Source organism: Grammomys surdaster, unplaced genomic scaffold, assembly GCF_004785775.1.
Source record: "Grammomys surdaster isolate TR1022 unplaced genomic scaffold, NIH_TR_1.0 184, whole genome shotgun sequence".
Taxonomy (NCBI): domain Eukaryota; kingdom Metazoa; phylum Chordata; class Mammalia; order Rodentia; family Muridae; genus Grammomys; species Grammomys surdaster.
Window position 1 is genome coordinate 5746798 of NW_021604629.1, and position 13586 is coordinate 5760383.

Below are 13586 nucleotides of genomic sequence, written 5' to 3' on the forward strand. Positions count from 1 at the left end.
GGGAGTCCGCGCGCCGGGGCCCGGGCCCGGGGCGGCCGCGGCGGGGCGCAGGCCATGCGCTGACCCCCCAGCGCGCAGCGTCGCCAGAGTGCGGGCAGCTGCCCGGGCGCGCCCTGCCTGTCCCGGGAGCCGGCGAGGCCGGGCTGGGGCTGCCCGGCGCGGGAGTACCGCGGGGAGTACCGGCTGGAGTAGCGCGGGGGCGGCGGCCCAGCGCCCCAAAGTTTGCCGCGCCCGCTCGGGCGGCCGAGGTAAGTTGCGCGCGGGGCGGACTCGGGGGCGCGGGCTGTCTAGGCGTCACCGCGATCGGCGCTTTGTGTGTGCGGCTCCCGAAGGGGAGCGGCCCCGCCGCCCTGCAAGTTGGGCCGCAACCCCGAGCGGCAACAGGCGGCTCCGCTCGCCTTTCCTGCGCGCCCCTCTCTCCAGCGTCCCTCTCCCGCGCACCTCGCTCCTTGTCTGGGAAGCGCCGAGTTCGGCGCGATCGCGGGTGGGGAGAGCGTCCGGCGCGCAGCCTAGAGCCTTCAGCCGGTTGACTCCCCCGGCGCCCGGCCCCTTCGGGGTCCGCGCCGATCCGGGCTCCTCCTCCCGGGAGATGAAAGAGGGCTCTCTCGCCCTTGCCGCCTCTCCAGAGCTGTCGCCGCCGCCGCCGCCGCTCCAGTGCACATTCAAGTGGAAAATTTTCAGGAGTCAGCAGAAACATTGTGTCCAAAAAAGACTGAGTCGCACTTACCACCAAACCCGGGAGTAGACTCTCCCTGGAAAACTTCCCCTCGGTAGGAAATACTGGGGGATTTGTTTGTTTATTGGAGGAGAAACGATCCCCAGGAGGGCAAAAAAAGAAATAAAAAAAAAATCTGAGGACACTTTTAGCCTTTGTTCGCGGCAGCACCACTTGTTTTCAAAGTCTAGAGGCCCGTTTGAAAGAAAGTTCAACTTCTAGGAGTTTCCTTTTTCTTTTTTAATGCATTTTTTAAAAATCAAAGCTACATTTTAAGAAGTGGAAAACAATGAGAGGCTCACACTTCACTTATCTTCTTCCCGTGAAAATAAAACCCAGACTAGTTTTCCTCGGTGTTTAATCGTCTTTCTTTTTAAGGATTTATTTAAAGTTGAATGGTGTCACCCATATAAAAATATTTATGAAACAATGAAATACCAGCCACCAGCGTTTCTCAGGAGGCTTGTTAGGTTCTTAGAAGCTGTCTGTGATTTACAGAAATGCAAATTGATCTCAGCGCTGGAAACTTACAGACAGATATTCCAGGAATCGGGAGTGTAGAAAGGCCGGGTTTTAAAATAGCGCCATTTGAAAGGAGCCGAGGTCCTTGGAACAAAAAAGGTCTGTAAATACGATCATATTTCAAAATAGTGAAAGGAAAATATTTCAATTCCTACAGATAATGCAAAGTAACAGAATCTCAGTCTCCTCTACGCCTTGTAGCGTGGATTCGTTCTGGAAGTTTAGGTGGTCTGGTGGTTTAGAGCGTGCTGAGTGCCTGCAGGTGGTTCCCCGGGTGGACAGATCCTTTCCGTTAGGGAGACTCGATCTACCCGGAGCCAAAGAGTAGCTTGTCTCTCTGCAAGCTTGAGCTCTTGGGTGGGGGCTAATCTGCCTTGAGACTGGGACTGGGAATAGTCCTCAGGCTGTACAGACTGTGCCAGGGGCTTCCGCCTTTCAGCGGAGTCTGCGCTTTTCTGTGAATAGCTGGATCTTTGGGCCCAGGCACATCTGAATGCTTATAAGGGCCAGAGTTAGATCCAACTTTGGTAAGAATCTTTCCTCTTTAGAAGGAAACAGTAGACTCAGTTACAGCATGACTCCCGAAAGACAAATGCGTTTAGCTAAACCTTTGTCAACAGCAAGGTTTTAAATTGTTGATGATTTTAAGGGGGAAAGGCGGATTTTTCTAATCTCAGTATTTCCATAAATGGTCATAAGATCTTTTTGTGTAGTATTTCTTTGAATGTGTAACTCTGTGTTGGACTCTTAGGTTTCAGATTTTCAACAGAGTTTGCAGTTCTTTTATTTATTGTTTGTATGAAAAAATGAGCTGATAAGCTGTCTTCCATTACTGAGTCTTGTTCATGTCCTCAGTAAACCATTTTATTTTCTGTTTAATGGCAAGTATTGTTTAAATTGAAGATTTAGGGAAATATTAGAATACTTTTTATTTTTTAAAAACAAGTTTGAAACAAAGCCAGAGAGACACTTTGCCTTTACAAAAGAGTAAAAAAAAAGGTGGGGAGGAAAAGGGGGAGAAGGAATCTTTGTGTGAGGTCCTTCTTCCTGGGATCCTCTATAAATTCTAGGGAACATTCTGGGATTATTGGAGATTTTGTACAAGCAAAGGGCAGGACTCACCAGGACATGTATATAGTTAGTGACCTTTAATTTGAAGCAGGCAGACTTTGTAGCATAGTGTGACCCAGGCTACAGTAACTGAATGAGTAACTCTTGCTTGTACTGTGCACACAGTGTGCGCTTCCCACTGTCGCTGCTACTGTGGTACATACAGTGCACTTCCCTTATAGCACTGAGACTGTGAGGGTGGGCCTGCATGGGTCACCTGGTGCGGACCTGGCTTCCTGACCCTCCTTCTTTCTCTCCCCCTCTTTGCTGTGTACAGCTGGGATTATATCTTCACATACTTATTTTGAAGTCTGGCATCTTCTGATTTGGGAAGAAAACAGAAAACTAAGAAAAGATTTTTTTTGTTGTTGTTGTTCTTAAATTCAGTAGTGCATAACTAGTTTTGATTTTGGTTGGTTCTGGCGATACACAGAAGCAAATGTAAGAAGGTATATCTTTATGGAACTATCTGTGTCTAGACTGTGTTTGGCATCATATTGTCTGTGGAAAGGTGTATATAACAAGAGCAGTTGAGGGAATGGAGACTCCAACCATGAGACAGGCTGTGAGCAGCATTAGGAAGTTGTTGCCGGCTTTGGTAATAGATAGATCCCCTCCTCCGTCCCCAATCCATGCTTGTACAAGAAGAGCCTGAACATCTGTAGGATTACTTTCCTCTCTAATCTCATGTGTTACGGGCTAATTGTGAGTATAATTAAACTGCTTGCAAATGGAAATTGTGATGGTGTCTTAATCACTCCAGAGGTCCATGTAGATAACTGTGTGCTATCCAGTAGGCTTCAAAAGAATACCCATATCTGTGCAGAGATTAGGGCCCTTGCTTCGAAGCTACCATTTTAGGTGTTTGGTCCTGTTTTTCCATAAAGGGCATATGAAAGCAGAAGAAGTATATGTGTGTGTTTCTGAGTAACAGCCATTCGGAATCTGTCGAGTGGTACAACTTTTGAGTAGGGTCTTTTTTTTTTTCCTTCAGGCTTAAGAAATACTACCTGAAGCAAGTGCTCAGCTTTCTCCCCCAAACTGCAAGAAAACCTTCATCATTTTTGCTAATTAAGGCAGGTTTCTCTTTTATTACAGTTTTGTGACTGAAATTGCAGACTGCTTATATCCTACTTCTGAATTCCGTAAGAAAAATATATTGTTGCTCACCCTCGTTGACCAACATCCGCTGTGCTTGACTGCTTGGGCACTGGGGATGGCTGCCATTATGTTCTGGAGCTGCGTGCTGCCTTTTCTTCTATTAGCTGTAGAGGCTTCAGATCATCTTACCTTTATGTAGGAACCTAAGTCATGTAGTGTTAATATGTTTTATTTATTGTTTGTCAAGGTGATAAAAATAAAGCAATTCAGGTCAGTCCTTAGCACTAGCTCAGGGCTGGCCTTTTTGGTAGACACTCATTTAGACACTGTTGTGTGGCCACTGTGCATAGCTGGCTTCTGGGGCATAGTATGTGTATAAAGTTGGAATATTTGGGTCTCCATTTTGGGAGGATTTTTTTGTTCAGTTTCAAAGTTGTGAACTGTGTTGCCAGTCAGTCCTTCAAGGTTCTCTGTCATGGCTCTCCTTAAGTTCACATTTGAACTTGAGGTTGGAATGAGATCATTTCTTTAGAAATGTTCCAACTTTGCATTGAGGCAGAGTAGGAGAGCTTTGAGATGTGCTTTTTTTCACTTGGTCCAAGCAAATGGCAAGTTTTGGTTTTGCAGGGCAGGGATCAGGTTAGTGTTTCCTAGAGGGTGGGCTGCTCCCTGATCCCAAGTTCCCATTTTGTTCACTTACACAATTGTCTCAGGATGGCTTCCTCAGGCTGGAGTGGGGGTAGGGATGATGGATGTGTGCCCTGTGGGGTGTGTGTGTGTGTGTGTATGTGTGTGTGTATGTATGTGTGTCCTCTTCTGATTGGATAATGGGGCTGGTATTTCAGAGAAAATGTCTTTTCAGTTTTGTGGCAGCCCAAGGGAGGGCTGTGTAAACCTCTCCCCCCCATTTCAAGCTGATATTTTCTATGTTCTTTTCTTATTCATACTAGTTTTTAAGGCTCTGTCATACAATTTCATTAGCTTTTTGTCTGTCTGTTTGTTTGTTTTTTGAAACAGGTCCCATGTACCAGGCCTTCAGCTTACTGTGTAGCTGAGCAAGATCCTGGACTCACGGTCTTCATTCTTGTGCTGCTTACGTGCTGAAGTACAGACCCGTGTCACCACACTGGGTTTATATTATACCCTTGCTTGGGATCACACTCTGGTCTCATGCATGATAGGCAGCCCCTGTAACAACAGCCACATGGCAACCCCCCATTAACATTTTTTTCTAATGGGGAAAGACAGAGTGTTGGGAAATTAACTTAGACTTAAACGTGGGCTGATTTACTGATGAAGAAGTTAAGTGTCCACCTCTGCAGGGGGAAATTCTGGGAGCTTCTTCTAGGCATCTGACAGGTTTGTATGTTCTATAGCACTAAGGCCTGGGAATACACAGCAATACTGATAGGCAAACTGGAAAACTGCTCATAATGGTGAAAATGTGAATTATGTGAGAACATTCTGAACTTATATTCTCTGGCATGAACTTTAAAAAAAAAATACATCAACTCTCCTGCCTTCTTTAAAAAAAAATTATAGGCACAGCTTTCTAATTATCATAATTCAGTTCAGCCTCGCTCTTGGATGGAGTTCAAGTGCAATCTCAATTTAACTTAAAAGGAGATTTTAAAAAAATCTGAGACTGTTTAAGAAAATTTGAGAAGTTCATCCAAGAATGTTGTCCACTTAGGTATGGGGATGGTGTCACAGATGAAACCAGGATCGTTCGTTCTGCACAAGCTTGGTTGTAGAGCCTTCTGTCTCCATCTTTGCTTTTGAACTACCTTGAGGACCTACATCGTAGGGCAGCTTTTATGTCACCTGACACTGTAGCTGCAGAGTTTATTAAAAACCAGTGTCTTTTCTCTAATACGTAGTCTACTAGATAAATGAATATTTTATGATCATCTGCAAAGACAGGAAAATCTCTGAGAAGACACACAAAATACTTATGCATTCACTTGACCAGAGTCGTGGTCAGTCCTTCATGCCAACCCAAGCCTTTGGAAGGTGATACCTGTTTGCCTTCACACCATGACTTCCTGATGGCTTTGATAGCATCCTTTCCAGTACCCCATATCCTAGAATTTTGCTGTGACCTTACTGGCTTTTTCAAGGAAAACAGAGGGAAGGGCAGCTTTTAGATGGCTCGATTCCTACTGCCGAAGTGCATAGAGAACCCACAGAAACCAAATGACTTCATTTGCTCTGGCTCCGAAGAACTGAATTCACTTCCATGGTGGTGGAATAAAAGAAGCCAAGTGTTTTAAATAGCCACTCCCAGAGGCCCGCCTGGCCAGAGTGTTTTTTGAGAAAAGAGCATTGTCTGCTCCTGCCTAGCTGGGAGCCTGCCTGCTCACCCTCCCCCACCAGCCATGTTCTAATTCTGAAATTGACATCTGCTTTTCTTGTTCACCTGATCTGTCCCCATCCACAGGCGCACGTACAGCACACTTCCATGTGTGTTCTGCAGGTAGCCATGGTGTCTGACATGAAGCGTGTGTGGTGTGTGTTTCAAGTCCCCGCTGGGGGACACACAAAGCTAACAGCACAAAATAAAATGTAAACACCATAGCCGGGCGACATGCCTCTGCTGCCGAGCTTCTGTCCCATCACAGTGCTTTCTGGGCAGGCGAGTCTATTGTTGTGGCAGCAACAGGCAGCAGAAGTTGGGGCACCATATGGTCCATGAGGGCCTCAGATAAGCTGTCTACTGAGTCAGCTTATCAATAGCACTTTGATATGCCTTGTTTTTCAGATCACCCATCACCCGGGCTGGGGTGTGCTGGGGCCTGATTCCCAAACCATTGTGAGCCTATGTTTTCTTCTGGAAGGATTTCTTTCAGTCCTTTTCCCCCTCGCTGCCTCCTCACCTCAGAGCCTCTCCAAGACAATAGTGGTTGAAGTCAATTTCCCATCAGCTGAAGGGGTGAGGGTGCTGGCCTGCGTTGGCTGCTGTTACCAGCAGAAAACAGGATGCCAGTGTTCATTTTCACACTGGTAGAGCTAAGGGTTCCCTTAATTCAGAGTCCGATTTTGTTTTACGTACTGATGAGATAACATTGTTGATGTTTCTAGTATGATAAAAGGTTTCCATTATACATACTGAAAGCTTAGCCTAATTTTCTTTCACCTTCATCACAAAGTGCAAAAATGAATGACATGTATGTCTGGAAAGGGCCAGAGATTTGGAGACAGGAAGCAGCTTATGTTCTTAATGAGGAATTGTTAAGAAATGCTTCTAGAATATCATGTAGGTGTCCAGCAAAGCTGAATGCAAGCCAGAATCACCCCATGGATGAGCTTGCTGGAGCTGCTGGGCTCTGTGCACACATTACATGGTTTAGGATGTTTGGCCATGCACATGACCACTGGCTTATCAGCTGCTGAGCACATGTTTTTGCCTCAGTTACACATGCCTGGAAAGCTATGGTGAGACCCTTTCCCATCACCTCCCCACCTGTGTGTGCACCCCCACCCTTCAGGTCCCTCACCTGTTTTCACATTTTGACATTTGAATTTGAGACTGAGGGCACACAGACCCATTTAGAGACTGATTCACAACTTCTGCTTCACACCCTGGTCACCCTCTACTTCTGCCTATATGAGCACCAGCCAGAGAGCCTGAGGGCTGCTTTCCTTAGAGTTCTGAGACCCTAAAAGACCTCTGAAGACATCTCCTCAGGACAGGGGACTATGCTCTATTTGTTTTTCTTTTTTTCTTTTTTAAACCCTGTGATAGAGTAAGTGCTTTCTCAGTTGTCTGTGCCTAGGAATTTAGAGGAATCTTCCTGGAATTAAAAAACAATATACAAAGTCCTACTTTTTAAAGAAATACTTATTTTTATTGATCGTGTGTGCCATCTTACTGGCCCATCTTTTTGTATGAAAGAAGCAGACTGGCCTCTCTGTGTCTGGCATCACCAACTCCCCTGGAGAGGCCAGTAGTTGTTAGTTGTTTCCAGATGCAATTCCTAAGGCTTAGAGCAGAGTTCTGGTCTGGCTGCTGAGGTCTTACTCTGAGTGGGATATACTCTAGAGCTCCTCCTGTGCATTTGAGCACTGAGGGGTCGGGAAAGCCCAACAGCAGCTCTAAATCAGACTTACAGGGACCATGGTGCTCAGCTTCCAGTCCTCACACTTCCACGCTTCCTCTCCTTAACTCTCGGGCACTTGGGCATCCAGATCTTTAGAGCTGCTGCTTGTGACTTGGTGAAAAGGAAAAGATAGCCAGTGAGCAGTCTCTGGGCCCCTCCAAGGCAGATATGCAGAGGTAGTGAGAAGCCAGTGGGGAAGGTGTGTGTATTGAATTTAGTGAGTTCTTTTTTTTTTAAATAATTATTTATTTTATGTATATGTGAGTACATTGTAGATGTCTTCAAACACACCAGAAGAGGGCATTGGATCCTGTTACAGATGGCTGTGAGCCACCATGTGAGTGCTGGGAATTGAACTCAGGACCTCTGGAAGAGCAGTCAGTGCTCTTAACTGCTGAGCCATCTCTCTGGCCCGGAACTTACCAAGTTCTAAAGGACAAATCTTTATTTTCTTCTCATCTTTGTGGTACTAAGCATCAAGCCCTCCCTTCTCTCTTTTTCTCTCATACCTCTGTTAAGTTATAGCCTCAGCCCAAGAGGCGTTTTTTATCTTTCTTATTTCATGTATCCCAGGCTGGCCTGGAACTCACTCTGTAACCTGAGGATGACTTTGAACTGACCATCATGTTCCCTCCTCCTGAGTGCTGGGATTGTGGGTATGTGTCACTGTTCCAGGTTTATGTGGTGTTGACACCGGAACCCTGGGTTTACTGTTGACATGTAAGCATTCTACCAGCTGAGCTATACATCCCCAGCCAGCTTGAGTGTTTTGGAAATTGGGATGTGTATGAAAGGGAGAATCTTGTGGCTGGCCATTCGGTGGTTCTGTTCTTCCACTTGACTTTCAGATACTCTTCAGAGCCAATAGATTGCATGCAGTTGTCCTGAGACAAGTCAGTAAGTAGTAAGCACACCTAAGAATGTCATCACCTGGAGTGTGGTTGTGTCAACTTTGGCCATTCTAGACTGTCATGGCTACTATGACCTTTCTGTCTTCGGGCTTTAGTATCTTCATCAGGATGGTACCTCTCCTCCCATCCCTTCCCCCCTCTCCTTTTAGGGCAGGATCTTTTAGTATAGCCCAAGTTGTCCTGGAATTCACCATCCTCTTGCCTCAGTTCTTGGGATGCTTGTCTCCTTTACTATCTGTAACTCTGTAGAGAAGGTTCACTGGGTAATAACTGTGAAGTACTCACTGGAGTCTTGACAGATCAGACTTTCTAGGGACTGCCTGGGAGGTCAGCCTGCAGGTGGCTCCGCCAAAAGCCAGGGTCTCATCCAGGCAAAGCTCAATAAATAAGCAGCTCTGCAAAGTTTCTGCCTTCCTTGCTTGGAGCCACGCTCCCCAGTACAGTGTGTGGAGGAGTCCATCAGTAAATATATAATAGTTGGAGTTCCCTTTGCAAAGCGGTAATAAGAATTAAATGAAAATTCTTCAGAAAATAGGTAATTTATATCTTTCCAGATGAAAGGCCTTTTGAGTCTCCCTTCTTGATTTTGAGCCTGATGTCTGTAAATTCTTTTGGTGACTGTTGGAAGGGGCCATTTCCTTACGAAGAAAGTGCAAAGGGCTTGGACCTGGAACCTAGTTTTGGGAGGCAGAGAGGGTCACAGCTCATGGCTAACTTCGTTGTTCTCTTTGTAATTTTAGTTTTTATTAAAGTAGCTTTGACTGACCTGGAACTCACATAGACTAGGCTAGCCTCAAACTCTGCCTTTTCACATCTGGCCTTCTCCAAAACTCTAAGACTACTTAAGGCAGGCTGCCTTCCATTTCCTCACCTGGAAAATGGGGTTAGGCATTGGAGTGCTGCTTCCACTAGTCAGCGGCTGCTCTCAGGCAAACTGCAGGAGTGGTTCTTAGCCTCCTGGCCCTGGTGCTCCCAAAGACTGCAGACTGCACAGTTGGTCTTTTCCTCCTCTAAGCTCCCCCTTTCTGGATCAGGTACATTTCACATGCTAATTCAGGTTTTTTTTTTTCTCTGTTTATTTGCTATTTGTATATTTAAGGGGACAGGACATTTGTTAGCCTAAGTGATGAAAGTCTTATTCCAGGTATTTCCTGGATAAGTGAGCTGACTGCAGGACTCGACCTGGGAAGCCAATTTGCCTGTTGAGTTGTTTTTATTCTTTTGAATCCTTTCACAATTTCACGTGGGTAGTTTTTGAAGTCAGCTGTTCTAACTGGTCCTAGTCTGTTCAGATTCTCTGCTACAGCTCAGGGTGTGTCATTGACCCTGAGTTTTTAGGTCACTCTGGCCGAACAGGCTGAGCAGTTAGATTGCTCTGTGGGAGCCTGAGCCAGGGACCACCTGGATTTTATCGGCTTTCTTTCCTTATCTCCTAAGAAGCCATGCGTGGAAGGGCGTGCCGCTCAGTCAGGTTTCCCAGTCTGAAAAAATTAAAACTAAAAATGTTTCAGGGAGGAGAGTGGTGGGGCCGGAAGGAGGCCTTCAGGCAGAGGGACAGCAAGATTTCAAAACCGGACAGTGCCCCCTCCTCGGCTTTCCTGAAGACAGTATGTTGCATACTCTCAAAGGTTAGGTTTTATAATGTGAATTGTGTGTTCAAAGTGATGAACTTGGGATGCAGTCACTGCTCTCTGACTGCCCTCTGTCGTACCCCTGTTGTGTCCCTTGAGTTTTGGTGGCGGTTCAAACAGTATTTACATCTAATGAACGGAGCTCACATCGGTTTGCTGGGTTTGGTGAAGAAGGGACAGGAAGACCCAGAGAGATCCTTTAAAGCAGCGGCCCTCAGCCTTCCCAATGCTTCGACCCCCTAACCATAAAACTATTCTGCTGCTACTTCATAACTGTAATTTTACTAGTTATGAGTTGTAATATAAATATCTGATATGCAGCTGCAGAGGGGTTGAGAGCCACTGCTTTTAAATGAAGCCCCGGGGGTATGTCAAATGGAGCATATTAGGTTGAGTGTAGCCTAGTAGTAGTCCTGGCCCAGCATGTACCAAAGACCTGGGTCCTTCCTAATGTAACCTGAGCCCTGTGAGTCAGAAGCCTGCAGATCTCTGAGGTCCAAGCCAACCCAAGCTATTTAATGAGATCCTGTCTCAACAAAGTGCGGGAAATCTTTTACTTACTAAATGCTAGTAATGTTGAATTTTTGGCTCCCAAATGATGGATGCCCTTGTAGTTACTGATTAAATTTACTTTTTTATTTTTTGTTCGAGACTGGGCCTTATGTAGCCTAGGTAGGCATCAAACTTGCTTACTGTATAGCTGAGGGTAACCTTAAGCTTCTGATCCTCCTGCCTCTGCCTTGTGTGTCGCCAGCTAAACCAGGGAATTGTGCCTGCTAGGCAAACGCTCTTGTCAGCTGCTCTTAAGCTTGATGGCATCTAGTGAAATGACATCATGAAGGATCAAGTAGAAGATGAAGTCACCTCTGGACAGCACATGGGCATCTTGCCTGATACCATGTCCAGTTTGTAAATTGTAAGGTGGTGGTGGGGGAAGGAGTCTAAGTCATTTTAATTGATAGCTGAGCTTTCAACTTCTGCACTCTCCAGTTTTCTTACCGTTCACAGGGCTTTTCTTGTCCCACATCCTCCAGTCTCATCCTAATTGTCTTCCTTAACACTGTGGCCACTGTTTAGTTTCATACTTCTTCTCAATGTGGCTTGTCTTGGCACCCGGCTTTACTTTCAGAATACTTTAGTTCATAGGATGTGGTAGATTAGGTAGAAAGAACAGCGTCTGTACAGGAGGTTTGAATGTTCTTGCAGTATGTTTTGGCTCCCCCGCAACCCCCCCCCATGCGTGCGTGTGTGTGTGTGTGTGTGTGTGTGTGTGTGTTCAGATCCTCTTTTGTAACCTGTAGTCCTGTGGAGAAGGAAGGAGTAGGGGTCCTGAGGCTTCCAGTGCCTTTGGTTCTTAGGAAGACCCAACTAGTGCACACACATGGGTGGAGAAAATGGGATGGAGTCTGAGGAATGTTTGGAAGAAATCTTTGCCCCATACCAAATGTCAGTATGAATTCATTTAGTGCTAGTGAGTCTTTTGTGTTTGTCTTTGAGACAGGGTCTCCCTGTATAGTTTGACTGGCTTGGAACTCACTCTACAGACCAGGTTCTTTGCCTCCCAGAGCATTGGGATTAAAGGCGTATGGCACCACACCCGGCAATGCTGGGGCTTATCTGGCTGTGCTGTCTCAGTGTTGTATTCAATTCAGTGTCCGAGGTCCGAGGGAGACTGGAGCCTCTGGATTTGGTCTTTGAGCCCAGGAACTCGTCCTCCGTTGGTGCTGTTGGCAGAGGGCATTGGAGGTACTCAGGGAGTTTGGGGTGGGAAGCCTCTGTCATTGGTTTTTCTGTGGCCTTAGGTTTGTTCTGTGGACCGGACTCAAGGCCTCACATGGGCCAGGCAAGCTCTCTAACATGCTGCCAGCCAACTACAGGGCTTTAGATCTGGGGTGATGCTGGGGTGTCTGCCCCTGGAGCTGCCTGAGTATATGAGTTGAATCTGGGAGCCCACTGAACCCACACTTCTAAGGCCAGTTCACCCCTGGTCTTTTCGGTTGTGATAATTCATGGGTGTCCCAGTGGGAATTTGGGTAGGAAGGGGAGGTAGGCTCTGTTTTTAGCCAGTTCTTAAACACCAGCCATTCAAATGTAAAAAGCTCCATTTGTAATTGAGACTTGTGAAGAAGCTCCAAAGGTTTTCTGAGCCTCCCAAGGTCACACTGCCAGTTCTTAGATGTGCTGACTAACAAAAGATTTAGGATTACCTACCACCTATCAGGTTTTATTGTGGAATTTGAATGAGTTAAGGTAGTCCTTGATGTGGAAACAAAGAGACTTCTTTGTTAATGGTTTTGCCTTGGAAAGAGGATGGATACTTTATCTCTGTAAGTTCCATTTTCTCCATCTTGAGTATAAACGTGGCTGAGACCTTAAACAGTTGGGTGTGGCCCAGAGGAGCCTTCTGTTTGTCTGGCAGGGAAAGAGCAAAGGTCAACTCTAGCTTTTGGCTTTAGTTTTTTGGACTGGCCATTGGAATGAGAGCAAGGGATCTGTCCACTTCCCGTAGTCTGTGTGGGAGGAGTAGGTGTGCTTGGGAAGCTGGAGGCTGCTCTGCCCCACTGGTCTCTAGGCTGGTGGTCTAGAGGCTTGCCTTCAGTTCCCCCAAGGCAGCTTTGTGTAAATGACTCCTGTTGGGATAGGGTACCCCCAGGTAACCTTGATAAATTCCACCCCCATCCTCCCATTGGTTATCACTTGCTTTTCAGAGGATGAACTTTGAGATGGGATGGGGAAGAGGGTGGTATTCTTCTCTGATACCTTGGTTTTAAGGGAGAGAAAGGTTTGTAACTGTTTTGCTCAGCTCTTCTTAGGTCTGTTGGTAGCTGGGGTCTCTGCGTGCTAGTTGTGGGTTCTTGTCTTTCCCTGTCTCAGCCAGCCCTCTTCCTGGTCCTTATAGATATTTGTATTGTAGAGTTTTGGTCTGACCCCAGCTTAGTTCACTATTGGGCTTCTGCAAATTAGCTTGACAAAATGTCCATGTCATCAGACATAGGTCCAGGCCCATTTTGCTATCGACACTGTGACCCAGGCCAGGCACTATGTCCTCCCCTGAAAAGTAGGGGAGGAATGGTGCTCGGGGGTGTAAGGCCCATGAAACCACACAGCCAGCCTTCAGGAAGCTTCATGGTGTGTCCCTCCAACTTTCCTAAGCTTCCTGCCCCCTCTACCACAGGTCTCAGTCCCACTGAGACGGAACCTTTCCCATCTGTCCCCACTGGAGAAGGGGTGCGTTTCAGGCTTCCCAACTTTCCTCTTTGCTGGAGTTCCTGCTCAGGCCTCATTCCCTTCACTCTTTCTCCTTCCTTTCTTGTCTCTCACCCCCCTTTGAGAATCTTGCTGTTAGCCTAAACTAGCTTCTAGTGTGCATCCTTCTCCCATCTTCTGAGCTCTGGGATTACAGATTGCCAGGCTTGACTTTTCTCCCCAATGGTCTCTCTTCTACACACACACACACACACACACACACACACACACACACACACACAGGCATACA

The 13586-nt window shown here is 46.4% G+C and overlaps 1 protein-coding gene across 1 annotated transcript in view; it reads left to right on the forward strand.

The window, feature by feature from the left end:
- The first annotated feature begins 37 nt into the window (after nt 1-37).
- The window catches only part of Tead1 (TEA domain transcription factor 1), a 223663-nt gene continuing 210114 nt past the window's right edge, over nt 38-13586 (forward strand). The window contains exon 1 of the mRNA XM_028768020.1: nt 38-248. The gene's annotated coding sequence lies outside the window, so the exon portion shown is untranslated. The remainder of the gene's footprint in view (nt 249-13586) is intronic.